Here is a 21,386-nt window from a genome sequence, read left to right on the forward strand (position 1 = left end):
CATTGAAAATTTGTTTGTATATGATCTGATATTTCTTGGTTATCATCATGGGCTGATTTTTTTTACCAGTTTTGTAAACACTAGCTCATGGAGTATACATGTATATATAGGAGCTTTGAAACAGCTTGATTGCAGAATAAAATCGTCAGCTGAATCATCTTTTCTTTGGGAGAATAAAATCCACTCGTCTTTCCATGTAACCTACAGCTCCGTATTTATAAGCAGTAGTAAGGTATCAAAATTTTGGTGAAATTTTGCGAATTTCGGAAATTTCGGTGGCAGCCGAAAGAAGAAACCGAAATTCCGTATTACACTAAAACATGAGCTATACAACTATAAACTTATATTTTTTATTGTCTATGCTGCATATTCTTCTGCTTAATACATGTATAGTCATAAATCTTGCTAATATTTTGTTTAGATCTAAAATTCTTAGAAAAAAATATAACTAAAGTCTAAGTCTCTAAAAAAATTTCGACGGAATTTCGGCCGAAATTCTCAAAATTCGGTAATTTCGGTGTGGCCAAAATATTTGCAAAACCAAAATTGAAAACCTACTAGTAAAAAGGAAGCATATTATGTTAGCAACCCTACTGGATTGCTTCAAGTAGCAGGATACATGACCTCAGGAGGAAGGAAGGTTAGAGCAGAGAGATTGGAAGATAGGGGTCCGGGTACATAGGAAGAAGAAGAACAGTAATAGCCTAGCGAGGGAGAAGGTTCTGTCTATGTGATAATTGATTCAAGATGGCGTCTAGAGGTCCACACAATACTCGTCTAGGCCCAGGCCAGGCCTAGGCCCAGGCCCATATGGCAGCCCAACCACCCAACAACTCGTACGCGTCATCACTACCGGAAACCGGCACTTTGCCGAGTGCCGGAGGCTTTGCCGAGTGTATTTTATCGGACACTCGGCAAAGACGGTCTTTGCCGAGTGCCAAATAAAATACACTCGGCAAAAAAAAAAAAAAACTCGACAAAATGCGTCTTTGCCGAGTGCCTTTTTTCTGGCACTCGGCAAATTGTATTTTGCCGAGTGCTATTTTTCGGCACACGGCAAAATGCGTCTTTGCCGAGTGCCTTTTTTCTGGCACTCGGCAAATATGTATTTTGCCAAGTGCCTTTGTTTTGGCACTTGGCAAAGAGGCATTTTGCCGTGTGCATTTTTTTTTGCCCTCGGCAAATCAGTTTTTCAAAGCAATTTTTGAGGCCCTAAATGAATTCAAATGAAAAACTTTTCAGCTACAAAGTTGTATAACTTCTCAAGATCTACAAAGTTTATTTTGGTCATTTTTTCATTTGACAAAGCGACAATAACGTTGTTCATAAAATCTACATCTCTCATATTAGTTTCATGAAAGTAGAAGAGAGATATATAAGATTTGTGAACAATGTTACTACCACTATGTCGGATGAACAAATGACCAAAATAAACTTTGTAGATCTTGAGAAGTTATGAAATTTTGTAGTTCATTTTGATTTGAAATCATCTTGTCATGCAAAAACGACGTTTGAATTTAAAAATTTTAAAATTTGAATTTTTCAAAAGACCTTGGATGGAAAAACTTCCTAAATAAAAATTGTAGATCTCCAAAAGTTATGAAACTATGTAGTTGACAACTTTTTGATTTGAAATCATCTTATCATGCAAAACTACGTTTGAATCTCTCAAATTTAAAATTCAAATTTTTCAAACGACCTCGGATGGAAAAACTTCCTAAATAAAAATTGTATATCTCGAAAAGTTATGAAACTTTATAGTTGACCACTTTTTGATTTGAATTCGTTTAGGGCCTCAAACAAGTAATTTACTCTCGGTTTAGTATAATATACGAGGATAGATAACGGAATCTAGACACAAGTGACAGTACAGTGCAGTGGTAGAGCAACAGACACGCGAGGGAGAGGTTGTGAGTTCGAATCCCGCCGCCGCGTTAGCCGCGAATTTAGCGCAAAAAATGCACCGACTTCGATGAAGACGGGCGGGCGCTGGCTGGTGGCGGCCTCTCCAAAAAATTTTTTTTACTATTATTTTTGGGTTTTTTCGCATTTTCATTTTGTCGAGTGTAAATCTTTGCCGAGTGCTTTTCCGGCAACAAAAAGCACTCGGCAAAGAAGCCTTTGCCGTGAAGGGATATGCCGACAGCTCTTTGCCGAGTGCAGCACTCGGCAAAGGCTTTGCCGAGTGTAATTGCACTCGACAAAGCATGCGTCTGCTGTAGTGTATATGGAATTAAATCTGCATGCACCGTGGACGCCGCCGGTGAAATGCGTCTCCTCGCCTCCTGTGGAATCGCAACAACCCGACGATCGACGATAAAATCCCGGCTTATCTTCCTCGGCTTCTCCAGGAATAATAAATCGGACCCAAACTAGCTCAAGGGAAAATGCTGAGGTCGACCAAGCTAGCTCAAGGGAAATAGCACCAAAACAATCTCCTTTCTCCACTCACCTTGTGTACACACAAGCACACTTCTCAACATAATCTGATAATAGACTTTTTTCCCGTACAAGTATAAACGAAGTAATGCTAGATCATACCTCTAATCTTGCGGAAACTGAGATCCAAACAGTCTGCTGCCGTCGCCTCTGCCACCACCCACCATGAACACACTAGCACCGCCGCGCAAGGAGCAAGGGAAAAGAAGAAGCGGCACGTGCCGCACATACGCCACGTGGCAGCGCCATGGCTGAGCTGCGGCACGCCACGGCGCCAGCGGCGGCGACCTGCGCCACCAGCTCCGCTTCCAAGAGCCGCGTCCTCGTCCTTGGTCGCGTCCCCCCCGCGGCGGCAGCAGAAGCGGCAAGGACGGGCTCCGCCCAAACCATAGCTGGTCACTGCCGGCCCCATCCGCTCCCTCCTCGCCCGGAATCAACCTTCCCCATCGGTCAGCTGGTTTCCCGGTCGGTTGTTCTCAGCACGTCAGGAACGATTCAGCTTTCCTGACCTGGGCAGTGGAGCCGTAGCCAAAGGCTCCCACCGACAGGGAAAAATTGGTCGGCTGTAGTGAAAGTTCACTGTGCTACCAAAATATAACCAAAGATTTATAAAGTATGTTTTATTGCAGAATGTTTATGAAATGATACACATGTCAGAGCTATATATAACCATCAACTTATAGTTAATACTTAAGTATGGTTTGAAGAGGTCTAATCAGCATATGTTTTGTACCTCAGAACAATCAGTATACATCCCTGTCTTCCTGTAGATGTTGCTGTCATAACAGTGCAGAACACCGTGTGAACTCACTTTTCATTGAGTCTGAAAGATCGTGCCATTATTTCATCTTGGAAATCTTTCAGGAATCGAGCCTGGCTTAAATTGTGATGCCTTGTGTTTTGCAAGCTCAGATGGCACATGACTGTTGCTCTGTATCAACATCTGTTTCAGATCAAAGAAAATATCCGTATTCTCCAGTGTTAAAAATGAAGTGGCCACTCCCTTCTTTCCTGCACGTCCAGTTCTTCCAATGCAATGTATGTATTTGTTGATCGAACTAGGCATGTCATAGTTAATAATATGCATAACATCAGGAATGTTAATACCACGCTCCGCAACTTCAGAAGCCACAAGAACATTGAACCGGTGGTTTCTGAATCCATCAAGGCTTGCCTTCCTCTCCGCCTGCGTCAAGTTACCATGTAGGGCAGTGACGCCGAAGCCTGCGTTTTTCACATCATGGAAACACCAGTCTGTTGTCTTTTTAGTATTGCAGAACACAATCACTGCCTCATCTCTGAGATCCCTGAGTAACCTGTGGAGCTGTGGCATCTTCTCGGACTCCTTCAACAGGATCACGTTCTGGGTGATCAGTTCAGTTGCTTTTCCAGCCTCATCGAGCACGACATAATTGCACTGGTTGAGCACAACATACCTCCTCTCCAAGAGATCGAGAAGCCGGCCGGGCGTCGCAACCACAACCTCACAGCCCTTTTGAATCCGTTCACGCTGCTCCGCGATCGTCTTCTCCGAGCCGCCTCCGAAAACCGACACCACCCTTACACCTAGATACCTCGCAAGCTTTGCTGTCTCCTCTGCGATCTGCTCACACAGCTCACGAGTAGGCAACATGACAAGTGCATAGGGACCCTCTTGCCTGTTCGCATCGGTTATGGGTGGCAGGCCGGCAACATAAGACAGCCCATCGGCTTGGGCACGCGGGACCCTCGCTAGGAGATGCTGAAATCCTCACGGTGATCACCGAGTTCACGATCTTGGAGCTGGCTTGCAGCCGGCCCGACTCGTTACGAGTCTGCGCTCCCACAGGTCCCAGGTTCATCGGAGCTACAACATATAAGGTCTTTGGCCCTTACTCAACCCAAAAGACTAGCCTTTTAGGTGAGGGTTCTCCCGCCTTATATGTTGTGCTCTCCCACCATCGCTATACGATGTGGGACTAAACCCCAACAATCTCCCCCTTAGTCACACATCGGGGTGCCCCCGCCATATGTGACGCTCGAGATTTTTTTTATCGGGTTTAGCTTTTTTTGTTTTTATCATGGGCTCTCGATACCAATTGTTGGAACCGGTGGTGACCACCGAGTTCACGATCTTGGAGCTGGCTTATAGCCGGCCCGGCTCGTTACCACGAGCCTGCGCTCCCACAGGTCCCAGGTCCACCGGAGCTACAACATATAAGGTCTTTGGGGTTTAGTCCCACATCGTGTAGCGATGGTGGGGGAACACAACATATAAGGCGGAAGAAGCCCCCACCAATCAGGCTAGTATTTTGGGTTGGTAAGGCCCAAGGCCTTATATCTTGTACCTCCGGTGGACCTGAGACCTGTGGGAGCGCAGGCTGTAAGCCAGCTCCAAGATCGAGAACTCGGTGGTCACCACCGGCTCCAAGATCGAGAACTCGGTGGTCACCACCGGTTCCAACAATTGGTATCATGAGCCCATGGTTAGAAAAGCTAAACCCGGCGGGGGCACCCCGATGTGTGACTAAGGGGGAGATTGTTGGGGTTTAGTCCTACATCGTGTAGCGATGGTGGGGGAGCACAACATATAAGGCGGGAGAACCCCCACCTATCAGGCTAGTCTTTTGGGTTGAGTAAGGCCCAAAGACCTTATATGTTGTAGCTCCAGTGGACCTGGGACCTGTGGGAGCGTAGGCTCGTGGTAACGAGCCGGACCGGCTGTAAGCCAGCTCCAAGATCGAGAATTCGGTGGTCACCACCGGTTCCAACAATTGGTATCATGAGCCTATGGTCAGAAAAACTAAACCCGGCGGGGGCACCCGGATGTGTGACTAATCTCGAGCGTCACATATGGCGGGGGCACCCCGATGTGTGACTAAGGGGGAGATTGTTGGGGTTTAGTCCACATCATGTAGCGATGGTGGGGGAGCACAACATATAAGGCGAAAGAAGCCCCCACCTATCAGGCTAGTCTTTTGGGTTGGTAATGTCTCAGGTCCACGGGTTGGTAAGGCCCAAGGCCTTATAGGTTGTAGCTCTGTTGGACCTGGGATCTGTGGGAGCGTAGACTCGTGGTAACGAGCCGGGCCGGCTGCAAGCCAGCTCCAAGATCGTGAACTCGGTGGTCACCACCGATTGCAACAATTGGTATCAGAGAGCCCATGGTCAGAAAAGCTAAATCCGATAAAAAAATCTCGAGCGTCACATATGGATGTGTGACTAAGGGGGAGATTGTTGGGGTTTAGTCCCACATCGTGTAGCGATGGTGGTAGAGCACAACATAAAAGGCGGGAGAATCCTCACCTAAAAGGCAGTCTTTTAGGTTGAGTAAGGCCCAAAGACCTTATATGTTGTAGCTCCGGTGAACCTGGGACTTGTGGAAATGCAGGCTCGTGGTAACGAACCGGGCCAGCTGTAAGCCAGCTCCAAGATCGAGAACTCGATGGTCACCACCGGTTCCAACACACGCACATATCAAACGCGTCATACAGATCACCATCGGCAGTATCGTTGTTCTTCTAAACTGCAAGGTCGTCCTCATCGACAGCGCCCTTATTGCGCCTTGGCCGGTTCAGCTTCAGCATGGCAGCCACCTTCTTCTTCTGCTCACGCCGGTCGATGCCTGCAAGGAATCCACGGCCGAATAGCAGCTGCGGCGGCGCCTCGTGTGGCGGGCGGTGGACGGCGTCACGGCTGGTGTCCTCGGTGGTGTCCCAGTCGAACGAGAAGCGAAACTTGTCCGAGGGCTTGGGGATGGAACGCTTTCTGGGTTTTTTTGAACCCCAGATGCTGCTCCTTGATGTCAATGGCATCCAGCTCCCTCGCCGCCATGGCCATCCACCCGCTCCCTCGCCGCCATGGCCATCCAGCTCCTTCTCCCGCTCCCTCGCCGCCATGGCCATCGTCTCCAGTCGATCGTCTCTCTCGCCGCGGGACGAGTGGAGGTGTCCGTCGCGATCACGGTGGCGTCTGTACCTGTCCCGATCTCGGTCGCGGCGCCCATGGGAGTGGGACTGGAGGTCAAGCGCGGAGCGGCGCTCGATGGCGAGGCGCTCCCGCTCCGCCTTGCTGATGAAAACTGGTATTGGCAAGATCTACAGCGTCGATGGCGCGTGTCATGGCAGGCACCGTTGCGGTGGATCGTATCGGAGGGAGGACTCCGTACGGGTGCTGATTTCATTATAATAGGCTTAGATAAGAATTCGAACATTGATGGTCTATATGCCGTATATACAATCCGTTTGTACTTCCTCTAGTCCGGACATGACTCGACCAGACCCGTTTACTAAAATATAATATTTACTAAAATGAAATTTCATATATATACAAAAATATTGACTACTTAAGTTCAAAAAAAATATTGACTACTTATATTATATATGGAAAATACTCATTTTTAGAGACCATAAAAAATGATCTTCAGAGACGATTTTAAAACCGCTACTATGCCAACGATGATGAAAATAAGTGATTTTCAAAGGCAGTTGACTTAAGTCAACCATAGCTAAAAGTAATTTTCAATTAAAAAAATCATTTAGGACCTAATAAAAATAAGAAAAAAATATTTCTAATGGAGCCCGAAGGGGTGAGGACCGGCGCCACAACTCACAGGATTTATATTTTTCACTTGTTTTGACTAAGTGCAACACCCAGGATTCAAACCCACAACCTCTCCCTCACGCTATCTCTACCCTGTCACCGCACCACACGGCCAGTAGTGTCTATTGTTACGATGCTGTCTATTTGTACTAATATGTACGAATCTTGTAATAAATATTTTAACTCATAAACAATCTTAAATGAGAAAACTTTCAACTACAAAGTTTTAGATCTCGTCGAGCACTACAACTTTGATATAGAACATTTATCCATCCAAGGTCATTTGAAAAATTAAAAAAATTGAAATTTAATATCTGAGACTTAATTTATATATTTGGAACCCTAAATGATCTCAAACAAAAATTTTATCAACTACAAAGTTTTAGATCTCGTCAATATCTACAATTTTGATATAAAGTTTGTCCTCATATGACTTCATTTAAAAATGATACAAATTTATTTGTGCTACAACTATTTTTCAGGATGGTTGACTTAGTCAACTGCCTCTGAAAATCGATTTTCAACCGCCTATAAAATCACTCATTTTCAGAGACGTTTGACCTAAGCAACTGTCCTTGAAAATAGCATTTTCAGAGGCGGTTTTCTTACCGGAATCGCCGGAACCACCTCTGAAAATGGATACATTTTTAGAGGCGGATTTCTTAATGGAACCGCCTCTAAAAATTGATTTCTAGCAACGGTTGTATAGCTACCGTGCCTCCCGCGAAGGTTAGCGACGGCGTGCTAAGACTACCGCTTATGTTACAAAAGGGAAGCGCCTCTAAAAATCATTTCTATACTAGTGATTTTCAGAGGTCTCATTTGTTTCAAAGATACGTTTAGACCAAAAACTTGCCCTAAAAAAGATTTTGGAGACGCGAACAGCCACAACAATGAATTTAGAGACGAGATTGCTGTTTCTGACTAATAGCATTAGAAAATAAAATATCGTCTATTTTCAAGAGCAGTCTCTAGAAATACCCTCTACATTTAACGAAATGATAGGACGCTCCCATCTGGACGCCGCGCGCCTGGGCCTGTGGACCAGCCGACCCAATAAACCTCGCGTTCGTCCATTTTCGTTGCTCCTGCCGCACGCCTCGCGCTCCTCCTCCGCCTTCTGCCCCCTTCCATTGCTCCTGCTCCTCCACAGCTGCCCGCCCCGCTGCTCCGCGCGCCAGCACCACTAGTCTTGCCGCTACTCCTGCTCCACGCACCCGTCTCGCTTCTCCTACCACTGCTCCGCCGTCTGCGCCCGCTGCTCCTGCTACGCCACCCACCCGGCCCGAGGACGCCGATAGGCACCGTGCATGTAAGGAGAAGCGTCAGGCCCTGGCACGGAAGCCCTCCAGCCTCGTCTGCTGCTACAACTATGGTGCCCTGACGCAAACGGCAGAGGAGGCCGCACCGGGATATGATGTATGTTGCAAGCTCACATTTCAAATGTTCCGGTTGTTTTAGAGGAATGTTGCAAACGTTTGATACGGATGTTGTAAAAATAGGTATCCATGTTGAGAACTTGACTGATGAGTACGTGTCAACAGTAGATGATATCAATCAAATCTTGATGAAGGTATAAGATAACATCCGGTTCATGTTGTTTACTCCTTGTTCCCGGACAGTGGATGCTCTGGTCAGGCATGAACAATCAATTTGCAAGCCGGAATATAAAAAGCTTGCTTTGACATCAAGACTGGCTTGATTCTTATTCACTGCATGCATATTTCTAAGTTTTCTGTAAGAACAGCAGCAGCTACTGCATCAGTGTTTTATTTACCATAGTTGTAGTGTTATTCTGGCTATTGTTGATTAGTCTGTTTTCTAAGGATGCTTCTCTTGATTAGTCTTTTTTTTCGAGGATAGTTCTTTGGATTAGTGATCTCATGATAACCGAGTTTATTTATCTTTACAGGGACTGTCAAACAGAAAAATTGGCACCACCACTATGGAACTTGAAAAGTTCGCGCTCTCATGTGATATTCACCTGCGTTATTGAAGCATGGAGCAAGGTAAACAGATTCTTCCATTGTACATGCTAATTTATTTTTTTTTGCTGGTTCTAGGTTCTTGTTGCATATTGTAATAACTGTCAGCCTTTCTAAATCTCAGAAGATCAGTTTTGTAGTTTGTATTATATTGTAATAACTATATCAGATGTTTACGGGATGTACATGTCACTACGGGAAATAGGGACTTTGCCGAGTGCCTACGGCACTCGGCAAAGGCCTAAAAACACTCGGCAAAGGCTTTGCCGAGCGCTGCACTCGGCAAAGGCCACTCGGAGAAAAAAAAATCGGCAAAGCCTTCTTTGCCGAGTGTCATTTATCGGGCACTCGGCAAAGCCTTTGCCGAGTGTCGACCGGACACTCGGCAAAGAAAAGTAGCCGTTAACGGTGACGGTTGCTTTGCCGAGTGTCTCACGTACGACACTCGGCAAAGAATTTATATAATTTTTTTCCCGAAAGTGTTTGCCGAGTGTTGGCTCTCGGCAAAAAAAAAAATTATTTTTTTTAAAAAGTCTCTTTGCCGAGTGTCTGCAGGGACACTCGGCAAAGCCTTCCCCTTTGCCGAGTGTCGTGTCCTGACACTCGGCAAAGAGCCCAGCTTTGCCGAGTGTCTTTGCCATTACACTCGGCAAAGCTGGGAAATCTGGTTTTTTCATGCAGTTTTTGCCAGCTTTGCCGAGTGCAGTGGCCGTTGCACTCGGCAAAGAGGTCTTTGCCGAGTGTGACACTCGGCAAAGCGTCTATAATTGCCTATTTTTTCTTGTTTTTACATTCCAACACTTCCATCACACATTCAAACAGAAAATTTCACAGATATTCATCACATTCTTCAAATCCATGACATTCATCACACATCCATCCCATTATCACACATTCATCACTTACATATCACAAACACCATTTAGAAGTCACAAACATAAGTGTCTGAATATATCACATCGAAATTCACAAGTTCAAAAGTTGTTCATCATCTAACATCCAGTTTATTACCACAATTCCATGAACATGGACAAGTTCAAACTCATTACCAAATACGCCTTTGATCGGGCGGTGACTGATACGGATCCTGACGATTAGGCGGATTATTGGAACCCGCCGACTGAGGCTGCACAAAGGAATATATATTCTATGTGTTAGACATGTACTTGGCTAGCCAATTAGAAATTAGTTGCATGTAAGAGACTGCAATTAACTTTCATACTCACAGGTGTAAGTCCATCACTGGGTGAGGCTGCAGGTGGAGGTGGTGGAGCGAGCAGCTCAGGTGGCACAGCAAGACCCGTATGTTGCCCAAGGCTTTGAAGAAAGCCCGTGATGCTCGACAACCGATTCTCATAGGTCTCTGTGATGCCCGTCAACCTACTCTCATAGGTCTGACGCTGGGACATCAGCTGCGCCTGCAGCTCTTGACGCTGCCGAGCTTCTTCTTTGAGCCGGGCCTACAACATTTCACTCCAATGTTTCAGTAATGCATAGCTAATTACGGTGTGTAAAAGTCAATATACGACGAGTCAAACTGAAATTACCTCGAGGACGTCGACCCGCTGCTGTGCAACGGTCGGCCGTGTGCGTATGGCCGGGCTCTCGCTCGTGCTCCGGGCTCGGATCGTGGAGAGGTCGGGGACAGCGGTGGAGTCGATTGTGCCATCGGCAATCCACATGCGGCCGTGCTTCTTCCCTCCTCCCAACCTCATGACGAGCTCCGTATCAATCTCCTGCGTGCACGGGTCGAAGTCTGGCCCATGGACTGACCTTGCCGCCGACGTGTACTCGCTGATGCGGGTGTGGACGCTCGGGTTCGTGTACTCCTGGGGCCCGTCCTCCAGGCTGAAGGAGACGTCGGATGTCGCCTTTCCCTTGTGGGACATGCACCATGCCTGGAAGTTCGAGCACTCCTGGCCTTGATGTGCCGCCCTCTACGAGAAAGACATCAAGAAGATTAGAAATTAGTCATAATTGAGCATCAGAATAGATAAATGAATTCGTGTACCCATGCGTCTCTGTATCCGGCGAGGTTGCGGCTGCCTTGATGGTGTGCTGGTCCTTGCATCTCCAAACGCCGTTCCCTTGCAGCGTTGTGCGTCAAGGCATACCCCTCTGTAAACCAGTTGTCCACGATCTTCTCCCACGCCTCGGGATACGATCCGCACCACCAGGGAATCATCTGCATGTCATCCGGTAATTGACATATAAGATGATCGAATTAAACCTACTTATTCTCAAAACGAATCAATCTGGATGTTCTCATGTACCTCAATGTACTGCTCCCGGGTCAGCTCCATGGTTCTGGCGTCGGCCTTTTTGACCCTCTGTCCAAGCTTCGACCCGTAGTAGGTGACAACGGCCTGGATCTTTGCCTCGTGAATCATGTCGACGACGAGCTTTTTGCAGGCTTTGGTCGCCACCTGATCCTTCTTGCCCTCAAATCCCTCCTCGCATTTGAAATAAGCCTGCGGAGAAACACAATATTTGTATCGATATTTTTTAAAGAAAAAGTTCAATGAAAGAAGCAATGCTATGCGAGGAGACTTACCCAGAACTCCCCAATGACCCATGCTGCCTTGTTGGGGTACGGCTCCGTATCAGTGGCGATGGCGTAGTGGTCAAACAAACAGGCCGCCAACGTGTTGTTATTGTACGTGACGACGCCGGGGTAGTGTTGCCTGCACAGAAGACCCAGAATGCCATTGGGGGTGCGTGCACCAGCACCGGACACAACCACCCAGTTCCTGCACATGTGATTAAGAAAAATTAGCAGTTCATCTTTGTTTGAACTTATCATATAAAGTAGGGGCAAATAAAATGTCAAGTTTACTTACTTTTGCCCTTCAGGGCGAATCACTGGGTGGCGGTGAGGAAGCGGAAAAGCAGGGAGGTTCGCGAGACCTCGCAGGTACACCCTCGGAGCAGAGGAAGAGGAACCCATGCCTCCCGCCAACGCCTCCTGCTCGTCGAAGGGCGCCTCCTCCTCCTCCTCCTCCTCGTGCGCCCTCTCCACGGGCGTCACCGGCTGCGCCTCCTCCTCCTCCTCCTCGTGCGCCCTCTCCACGGGCGTCACCGGCTCCGCCTCCTCTGACACCTGGAGACGTGCCGGGGGCCTCCTGCTCCTTGGGTTCCTCCTCCTCCTCACGTCCGACCCCTCGGCCTCCTCCCCCGCTTGGTAAAGCGACCTGACGGGCCTGTGACGCCCACCCGCCATCTTTGTTGAATCACCTAAAAAAAGAAAAGTATTACATGTATTAGAAATAATATTCATGCTTACAAAACACTTAATTAGAAATAGATGCAAAATGATAATCAACTTTAGTATTACATTTATTAGAAATAATCGTCATTATTTGGATTAGCTGGATCATAGGTCTCATCATCGCTATCAACATTGTCGAAATCATCAACACTAATTGAAGGAGGAATGTTGTCTTCATTTTCATTGCCTAAACGTAATCGCTCAAGCATTTGTAGGTCATCCACATTTTGGACCTCATCTCCAGCATCCTCATCATCAACCCTTTCATTGTCTACTTCCATTTCTATCGCTTCGGTTAAGTCTATCACAAAGCTTCCTTGTAGCCCCTCTTCTTGAAAGAACTCTCCCTCATATGTGCTTGGATTGAAGTTGTAATCTTCATCGTTTGGGGCAGGTAGTTTACCATGTGGTGATACCTTGTGCACAATAGCCCAACCCTTAAGCTCTTCATCTTGGCACGCGTATGGCATATAATACACCTGGTAGGCCTGTTGAGCCACAATATAGACATCTTTTCCTGGGTAGACGGAATCTGGTTGAATCTCCACTAGCCCAAGATTAGGGGTCCGTCTCATTGCTCCAGGATCAAACTAGTGGCATTTGAATATGACAGGATTAAGAGCTTTGGAACCATGAAATGAAAGTTCATAGATTTCCTCAATTCTTCCATAATATTGGACCTCATCAGTGCCTGGTGTTAAAACTCCGCTATTTGTGGTCTTTCGATTGGGCCGGCTCTGCTCGTAGCATGTTGTTTGAAAGCGATATCCATTCACGTCGTAGCCGTTAAATGACTTGACCCTAATGGCACAGCCGTTTGCAACCTGTCTTAACTTGTCACTTATAGTAACATCAGTTTGGGCCTTCCGTTTGAACCAAGAAATGAAATCGGGCCTCCCTGGTCCCGCACCCTTTGAAAGAAAGGTATCAGTTTCCTACGGGGTTGGATCCCTTCATCCTTGCCAGGTTTGACGAGTGAATTCCCTATACCAAAGAGAAATAAGGGGGATGCGAAATAGTGTGACGGCGTATCGAAACAAGGGGGTTGAGAACTTACCCAATGAATGGCTGCACCTCGACAAGGTTGGTCAACACATACAGCATGATACTACGCCACTCTTCATTTTCAATTGCTTAGTGGTCGATGCACTTGCGCTTCCGAGCTGCCCTTGGAAAAGGCTAAGCTTCGATTCATTTTCGCTAGCATTGTAACGAGGGGGTGGATTATGCACGCTAGGAAGGAGGTTCGGTTTGTAGTATTTCTGTGTGAAGGTTCCCACCTCCTCCCTAATGGTTTCCTCTGCAATGGAAGCCTCAATTTTGGCCTTATTTCTACATTTTGTTCGAACAGTCTTCAGACATCTCTCGATTGGATAGCACCACCGGGCCTGCACGGCCCCCCCATACGTGCCTCATAGGGGAGGTGCACAATCAAATGCTGCATCGGCAAGAAGAAGCCGAGTGGAAAGATCTTCTCCAACTTACAGACCAACACAGGTGCCGCTTTTTCCAAGTCACGAACGACGGACCGGTCAAGCTCCTTTGCACAAAGCTGGCGAAAGAAATAGCTCAACTCTGCAAGCACTTGCCATATATGATCAGGGACATAGCCTCAAACCATCGCTGGAAGAAGCCGCTCAATCCAGATGTGGAAGTCATGACTCTTCATCCCATTGACTCATAGAGTGCCTAAGTTGACTCCCCTCCTCAGATTCGCTGCATACCCATCAGGGAACATTAGCGTTTGGATCCATTGAAGTACTTCCCTCCTCTGAGCCCTGGTCAAGACGAAATCGACCTTAGGCCGCCTCCATGTCTTGTTGCCTCTAGGAGGCTGCATCTCTTGCTTTGGTCTATCACATAACGTTGTCAGGTCCACTCTAGCCTTAGTGTTGTCCTTAGACTTTTCAGTGTCCATGAGTGTTCCCCAAAGTGCCTCAGCAACATTCTTCTCGGTGTGCATTACATCGATGTTATGTGGTAGAAGAAGGTCATCGAAATAGGGGAGCCTCGTCAAGCCTGACTTATGTGTCCACATATGTTGCTCACCATATCCCACAAACCCACCATCTGGAGTGGACACGAGAGCATCTATCTGCGCATGAACCTCAGCACCAGTCATCATCCGCGGTGGAGGGTCTGTCACTATGACACCTTTCGTAAAGTTCTTGATGTCTTGTCTGAATGGATGCTCAGAAGGGAGGAATTGCCGATGTGCGTCGAACGATGAATACTTGCCACCCTTCCATAACCAGATGAACCTCAAAGCTTCCTTGCATACTGGGCATGGGAGCTTCCCGTGAACACACCAACCGCTGAATAACCCATACGCCAAGAAGTCATGCATGGAGTACTGGTACCAAACGTGCATTTTGAAGCTTGTCTTTGTAGCTCTGTCGTATGTCCATACCCCTACCTCCCAAGCATGGATCAATTCATCAATCACCGGCTCCATGAACACACCCATATTACTCCCCGGGTGTCCAGGAATTATCAACGACAAGAATATGTTATGTCGTTCAAAGGAGACACGGGGGGGGGGGGGGGGGGGAGATTGAGGGGGATAACGAACACGGGCCAACATGTGTATGGGGCAGCCATCATTCCATAAGGATTGAACGCATCTGTTGCCAACACAACACGTACATTACGAGCCTCTCCAGCTTTTTCACGATATATGTGATCGAAGTGTTTCCATGCTTCACCATCGGTTGGATGCATCATCTTCTCCAGACTGTACCGTTTTCCATTTTTGTGCCATGTCATCTGTTTCGCGGATTCCTCGTTCATGAATAGTCGTTGGATCCTCGATAGGAACAGAAGGCGCCGTACGATCTTCACTGGGACTGTCGTCTGACTCTTCTGACCACCACTAGAGTCTATCTCCAGGTACCTAGACGATTCACACTTTGGACAGTACTTTGCGTCCACATGTTCTTTCCAGAATTGGACGCATCCCTTCGGACAAGCATGTATCTGCTCATACGGCATCTTAAGTGCCCGAAGGAGCTTCTATGAATCGTACATGCTCTTTGGCAGAATGTGGCCCTCCGGAAGCAGGGTGCCAATCACGATCAACATCTTATCGAAGCCGTCTCGACTGATGTTTAACTTGGACTTCAACGCCATCAAGCGTCCAATGGCGTCAAGTTCAGACACCGAGGACCGATCGTAAAGGGGCTTCTGAGCAGAGTTCATCATCTCATAGAAAGCCTTTGTGGCTGCCTCCATCTCCTCCTTCTCGCGTTCGTCAACGCCGAGTGCTTGGTGAACATCATCTAACAAGTCTGGTACACCGGCATCATCATCGAAAGCTTCGACGCGTGGTCTCACCACCTCCTCTCTCGTACGATGGGCTTCACCATGGTAGATCCACCGGGTGTAGCCCGACATATATCCATTCTTCACAAGATGTTTACCCATGTCGACCCTGTTTATCCTTCTCCTGTTTGCACATTTGGAGTAGGGACACGGCTCTAGCAGATGTGATGACGAAGCCTTGCCAAATGCCTTGTTCAAAAAAGCCTCGGTCTTGCGAAACCATTCATCTGTGTACTCCATTTGATTTTTCCAGCCCGTGTACATCCACTGACGGTCATCCATCCTCTAAAATGCCAACGAGTAATGCAACCATCAACTACATCTACATGACTTTCATACTGTCTAATAGGTGAGTATAGGTCCTAATCCCACCCGCGGATGCGTAGATGAGGTTAGTTACCATGGTCTACTCCTATCCCAGACATAATTTCGGCAGCACCTCCCCACTGTTCTCCCGATACATGTCCTGGCAGGGAGAGTGTGTATCCGGAGAACAACGGGGACGGTAATGCCGAAACCCTGTCTCGGATCGGAGCGGACCATGGAAACTAAACTCATCTACGCATCCGCGGGCTGTCCAAATAACGTGGACAATCTGAAAAAGATACGGCCGTAGATATGCAAAGATATGCATACCACCAACCGTATCTCTTTCGGACGGGAAACGCCTAACTTGGTTATGCAATCTACGACCAAGGTACGCAAAAGAGGGGTTATACCTAGGGTGTCGGTGGAGTCAGGCTAGCGAGGCGGTGGCGAGTCGGTGCAGTGGCGAGACGACGCGGTGTAGGCAGACCCACAACGCCGAGGAAGACGATCGGTGTAGCCAAGGTGCTCCGGCTCCGCTTAGACAGTTCCTTCACCTGCATGAAAAACAAATAGATTTGGGTCAATTCTAAATTTTGGCAGCACCTCCCCTGCACGGGGAGGTTTCCAAAATCTGCAAAAAACAACGGCACGAAGGCCGACAATCACAACGGCTCAAAGGCCGACAATCACAACGGCTCGAAGGCCGACAATCACAACGGCTCGAAGACCGACAATCACAACGGCTCAAAGGCCGACAATCACAATGGCACATCATTATACCTTGGCGGCAGAGGCATCAACGAGACGGGAACACGGGGAAGATGGCGCCGGGAACGGAACGGGAAGGCAACCTCCTCTTTCCTCTCCTCCCGGCCTCCTCCTTCTGCACCGGTCGTTCGGTGGGGCGTGTCGGGGCGGGGAGCGGCGGGGCAGCGGCCGGCAGGGCTCGGTGCGGCGCTCTTTGCCGGTCGCGGCGGCGGAAAGCGGGGCCGGACACGGCGCGGCGCAAATCGGCGGCGGGGAGGGTCGGGGCGGGGCTTGATGCCGGCGCCGGGGCAGCGCGCTTAGGGGCGGCGGCGGCGCGGGCGTGCGCGGGAGGAGCTGGCGCGGGCGGGCGGGCAGCGCGGGCGCAGGCGGCGGTGCGTAGGCGGCGGGGAGCGGTTGGGGATAGGGTTTGGCCGGGGTGGGCCGGCCGGGGCCCATTTTGATGTTAGGTCCTTTGCCGAGTGCCACGGTCCGGCACTCGGCAAAGCTATTTTTTTATTTTTTGTTTATTTTCTTTGCCGAGTGTCCTGTTTCTGGCACTCGGCAAAGACCCCTTTGCCGAGTGCCAGGTATGGCACTCGGCAAAGGAATTTTTTTTATTTTTGCTGCCAGATTTTTTCTTTAGGGTTTCTACAGTGATTTAAAGTACATGTTAAAATTTGGTTGAATTTTGTGACTTTTTACTATACTTTTAGAATTATTTTTGTTTTGTTGATTTATTTCGCAAAAAGCAAGTTTGAACTGCAGGTGCATCGAATAATGAAATCTAATCATTCAAAAAATGATTGTCATGCTAGTGAGTGTGTTTTGAGGCTGTATCCAGGAACTTGCGGGATATTTTTCACATCTTGTTAACGAAACATGAGGACAAAGTTGTGGCCAAAGTGTTTTTAAATTGTATAAAATTCAAACGAATTCAGAAAATCACGAAACTTGTGGATGCATCGTTATATAGCATGTGGAGCCTATGGTAAAAATTTGGAAAAGTTTCGTGCACGTTGTCACGTACGGTGCTTAGAAACCAGGACATCTCCACATGTACCGGATCACGATCACGATCACCGACAATTGAAGATGGAAATCCATGCAGACGAACAATGCCCTCGAAAAAAGCCTTGGCCTTTGAGGGGCTGCAATAATCCTGCTGTATACGGGTGACTAAGAGCCAAGAAATGAGCCTGCTTCGAGAAGCGATCAACCATTGTCAAAATAACACTTTTGCCATGGACACGGGGCAGACCTTCGACAAAATCCATTGCAATGTCGGACCACACTTGAGTAGGCACATCGAGGGGCTGCAATAATCCTGTTGGGTGCAAGTGTTCAGTCTTGTTACGCTGGCAAGTGACACAAGAATTGACGAAGTCACGCACCAAGCGACGGTCATGATCCACCACAAAATCCTAACGAAGGCGATGCAAGGTTTTCTGAATGCCTTCATGTCCTGCCGTGTGAGCTAGCTCAATCACCGTGGGCAGGCAGTGCAGCTGATGTGGGTGGCACATAGATTTGTGAGCCACGCATGATGAGGCCATCGGTGATGTGCCATGGATCCCCGCGGTCTGCCACCACGGAGTCACGAACGGCGCAGAGTGTGGCGTCCTGCTGGAGTTCCTGATGCATTTCGTCGAAGAGTCAGAAAGACGGCCCAGAGAGAGCGTTGAGGTGGGCAAGCTGACCCTTGCTATCCCTCTTTCTGGACAGGGCATCCGCCACCACATTGAGACGACCGGGCCGATATTCCATAGCAAAATCATATCCAAAGAGCTTACTGACCCACTGGTGCTGAGGGACCGTTGATAGCCGCTGATCGAGTAAAAATTTGAGGGCATAATGATCTGTCCGCACCAAAAACTGTCTTCCCCAAAGATAAGGCCGCCAATGGTGAACAGCCTGCACTAACCCGATCAACTCCCTTTCATAAGCTGCTAACTTGAGATGGCGAGCTACAAAAGGCCTGCTGAAAAATGCCAGAGCGCCTTGGCCTTGATGAAGAACCGCACCAAACCCTGTCCCCGAGGCATCACAATCAACCACGAAAGTGTTATCAAAGTTGGGAAGCTGAAGCACTGGAGCTGTCGAGAGAGCCTTCTTGAGAGTTTCAAAAGCCTCGATAGCTTCTGGTGACCATACGAACGCCGCCTTTCGGAGCAGCGCGGTCAGCGGCGCCGCAATAGTTTCGTAGTTCTGGATAAAACGGCGATAGTAGCCAGCGAGCCCCAGGAACCCCCTGAGGCCCCGCGGTGACTGAGGCTGCAGCCACAACGAGACAGCTTCCACTTTGTCCTGATCCATGGCCACACCATGGGCCGTAATGACATGGCCCAAGTAACTGACTGAAGAAGTGGCGAAGGAACATTTGGAGCGTTTCAACTTAAGCTGATTGTCGCGCAGTGCAGAGAGGACCATGTTGATATGTTGCAAGTGCTGTGACCACGAGGGGCTATATATCAAGATATAAAAAAAACACGAGGACAAACTTACGCAAAAACGGCTGCAGAAAAGTTGCCGGCGTGTTTGTAAGCCCGAAGGGCATAACCAAGAACTCAAAATGACCTTCATGTGTGCGAAAGGTTGTCTTCTCAATGTCATCAACATGCATCCGCACCTGGTGATAACCGGAACGCAGATCAAGTTTGGTGAAAAAGCGGGCGCCTTCCAACTCATCCAACAGCTCCTCGACGACCGGAATTGGAAATTTATCTTTCACTGTCTGCTGATTCAGGGCACGGTAATCTACACAAAAGCGCCATGTGTCATCATGCTTCTTAACCAACAGGACAGGGGCCGAGAAGGCTGAGGTGCTGTGGCGGATGACGCCCTGCTGTAACATAGAGGCGCACTGGGACTCAAGTTCATCTTTCTGAAGCTGCGGGTAACAGTATGGCCTTACTACCACTGGGGCTATATTGGGTAGCAAATGGATCCGATGGTCGCACGGTCTCGCCGGCGGTAGCCCTTGCGGCGTGGCAAAGACGTCCTCAAAGGATTGCAGTAGTGTGTCCAAGAGGGCCGACACCCTGCTGATGGTATTAAGACGGCGGGTGGACTGAACATCATACCGTGTTGAACCAATGCCGCGCCAGAAGACACGACGCGCCCGCGCGTGAAAGCCATGCATAGATCATCAAAATCCCAGAGGATCGGGCCCAAAGTGCGGAGAAATTTGATGCCAAGCACCATGTCCCACTTGTCCAGAGGTAAGGAATAACAGTCCACTGAAAAGATTTCGTCGGCAATGCGAATGCCAACATCGTGCGCTAATCCGCGGCACTCGACGCGGTCACCGTTGGCAACTATGACTCCAGCGCCAGGGCACGGGGAGAAGTGAAGACCAACTCGGCGAGTAGAGCCGGAGTCCAGGAGCGCAACACACTGCTCAGTGCCGATCTGGACGTACACCTGCATGGTGTCCTCCGTGCAGATGCCGGCAATGGCGGCCAAGGAGATCTTAGGGGATGCTGTATCATCGGCTGCAGGCTGCTCTTTATCATCGGAGTCGCTTGGCTCTTCCACCAGATAATCTGATACTTCCAGATAGAATAGCCGGGCGCACTTGTGGCCTTGCACGTACGGCTCATCACAATTGTAGCATAATCCCATCCTGCGGCGTTCGCTCATCTCGGCCGGAGTGAGCCGCTTTAACGGACGGCCCAGAGATGAAGACGAAGATGCCGTTGAAGAGCCCGAGGACGCCATGGATGAACATGCCGCTCCTAGGGCCGGCAGGGCTGAGTAGCCCTGGTTGCCGCGATGCGGCCCCCGGTTCGGAGGTGCTGGTAAAGCAGGCGGCGCATTCCGGCGTTCATAGGCGCGCGCCAAGCGCATGGTGCGGTGAAGATCCTACGGGTCATGCAGCTCAACATTGACCCAGATGGAATCGGGGAGACCGCCGGTAAACAATTGTGCCTGCTGCAGCGGATCCAGCCTGCCCGCATGAGCGAGCCGCGCCTGGAACGTGGCCATGTAGGCGTCGACGTTGGAGGAGAATGGCAGCCGGGCAAGGTCGGCCAGGTGATTGGTGGACAACGCCGGTCCGAAGCGCTGATGGCAGAGTAGACGGAAGGCGTCCCACGACGGCTGCCCGGCGTCACGCTCTAGCACGTGGTACCGCTGCTGGGCGACGCCTGTCATGTGGAAGGAAGCCAGCCACACTTTGTCAGCCTCCTGGGTGAGTTGGCCGCGGAAGGACTCGCAACGATTCAACCACCCCAGCGGATCCTCCATGCCGTCATAAGTCGGAAAAGAGAGCTTGTGGAAGCGAGGGACCCCTGAACTGTCCTGTTGTTGTGGCAGATGGTGGCGGGGTGGTTGCGCGTGCACCACAGTCGAGGACCACATGAGCGGAGCCTGCATGATGGACGAGAGCGACGGGACCGGTGACGGCGAGTGGGGAAATGGGATACTCTGGATGGGTAACCCCGTGATCGGCTGGAAGGACACCTGCCCGCCGGCCGAAGTGGTAGTCAAGGACGCCGGCGGCAAAGACTGCACCTCGGAGATTACCGGGGACGATGCCGGAATACCACCAAAGCCTGGCAGGCCGCAGGTCAGGAGCAGTGCCTCTGAATACGGCAGTGGAGCCGGTGATGACGATCCAGGATGACCCTCAAGGGCGGAGACGCGCAGGTCCTGGGCGGAAACGCGCAGCGACAGGTCGCCGACTTGGCGCCGCAACCCCTGGATGGCGGTCAGGATCATGTTGAGCGGGTCGGACG

General features: G+C 49.2%; 1 pseudogene; it reads right to left on the minus strand.

The window, feature by feature from the left end:
- Positions 1–3,283: 3,283 nt before the first annotated feature.
- Positions 3,284–6,540, minus strand: LOC136481063 (DEAD-box ATP-dependent RNA helicase 21-like; annotated as a pseudogene).
- Positions 6,541–21,386: the final 14,846 nt, after the last annotated feature.

This window comes from Miscanthus floridulus, chromosome 9 (genome assembly GCF_019320115.1).
Source record: "Miscanthus floridulus cultivar M001 chromosome 9, ASM1932011v1, whole genome shotgun sequence".
Lineage (NCBI taxonomy): Eukaryota > Viridiplantae > Streptophyta > Magnoliopsida > Poales > Poaceae > Miscanthus > Miscanthus floridulus.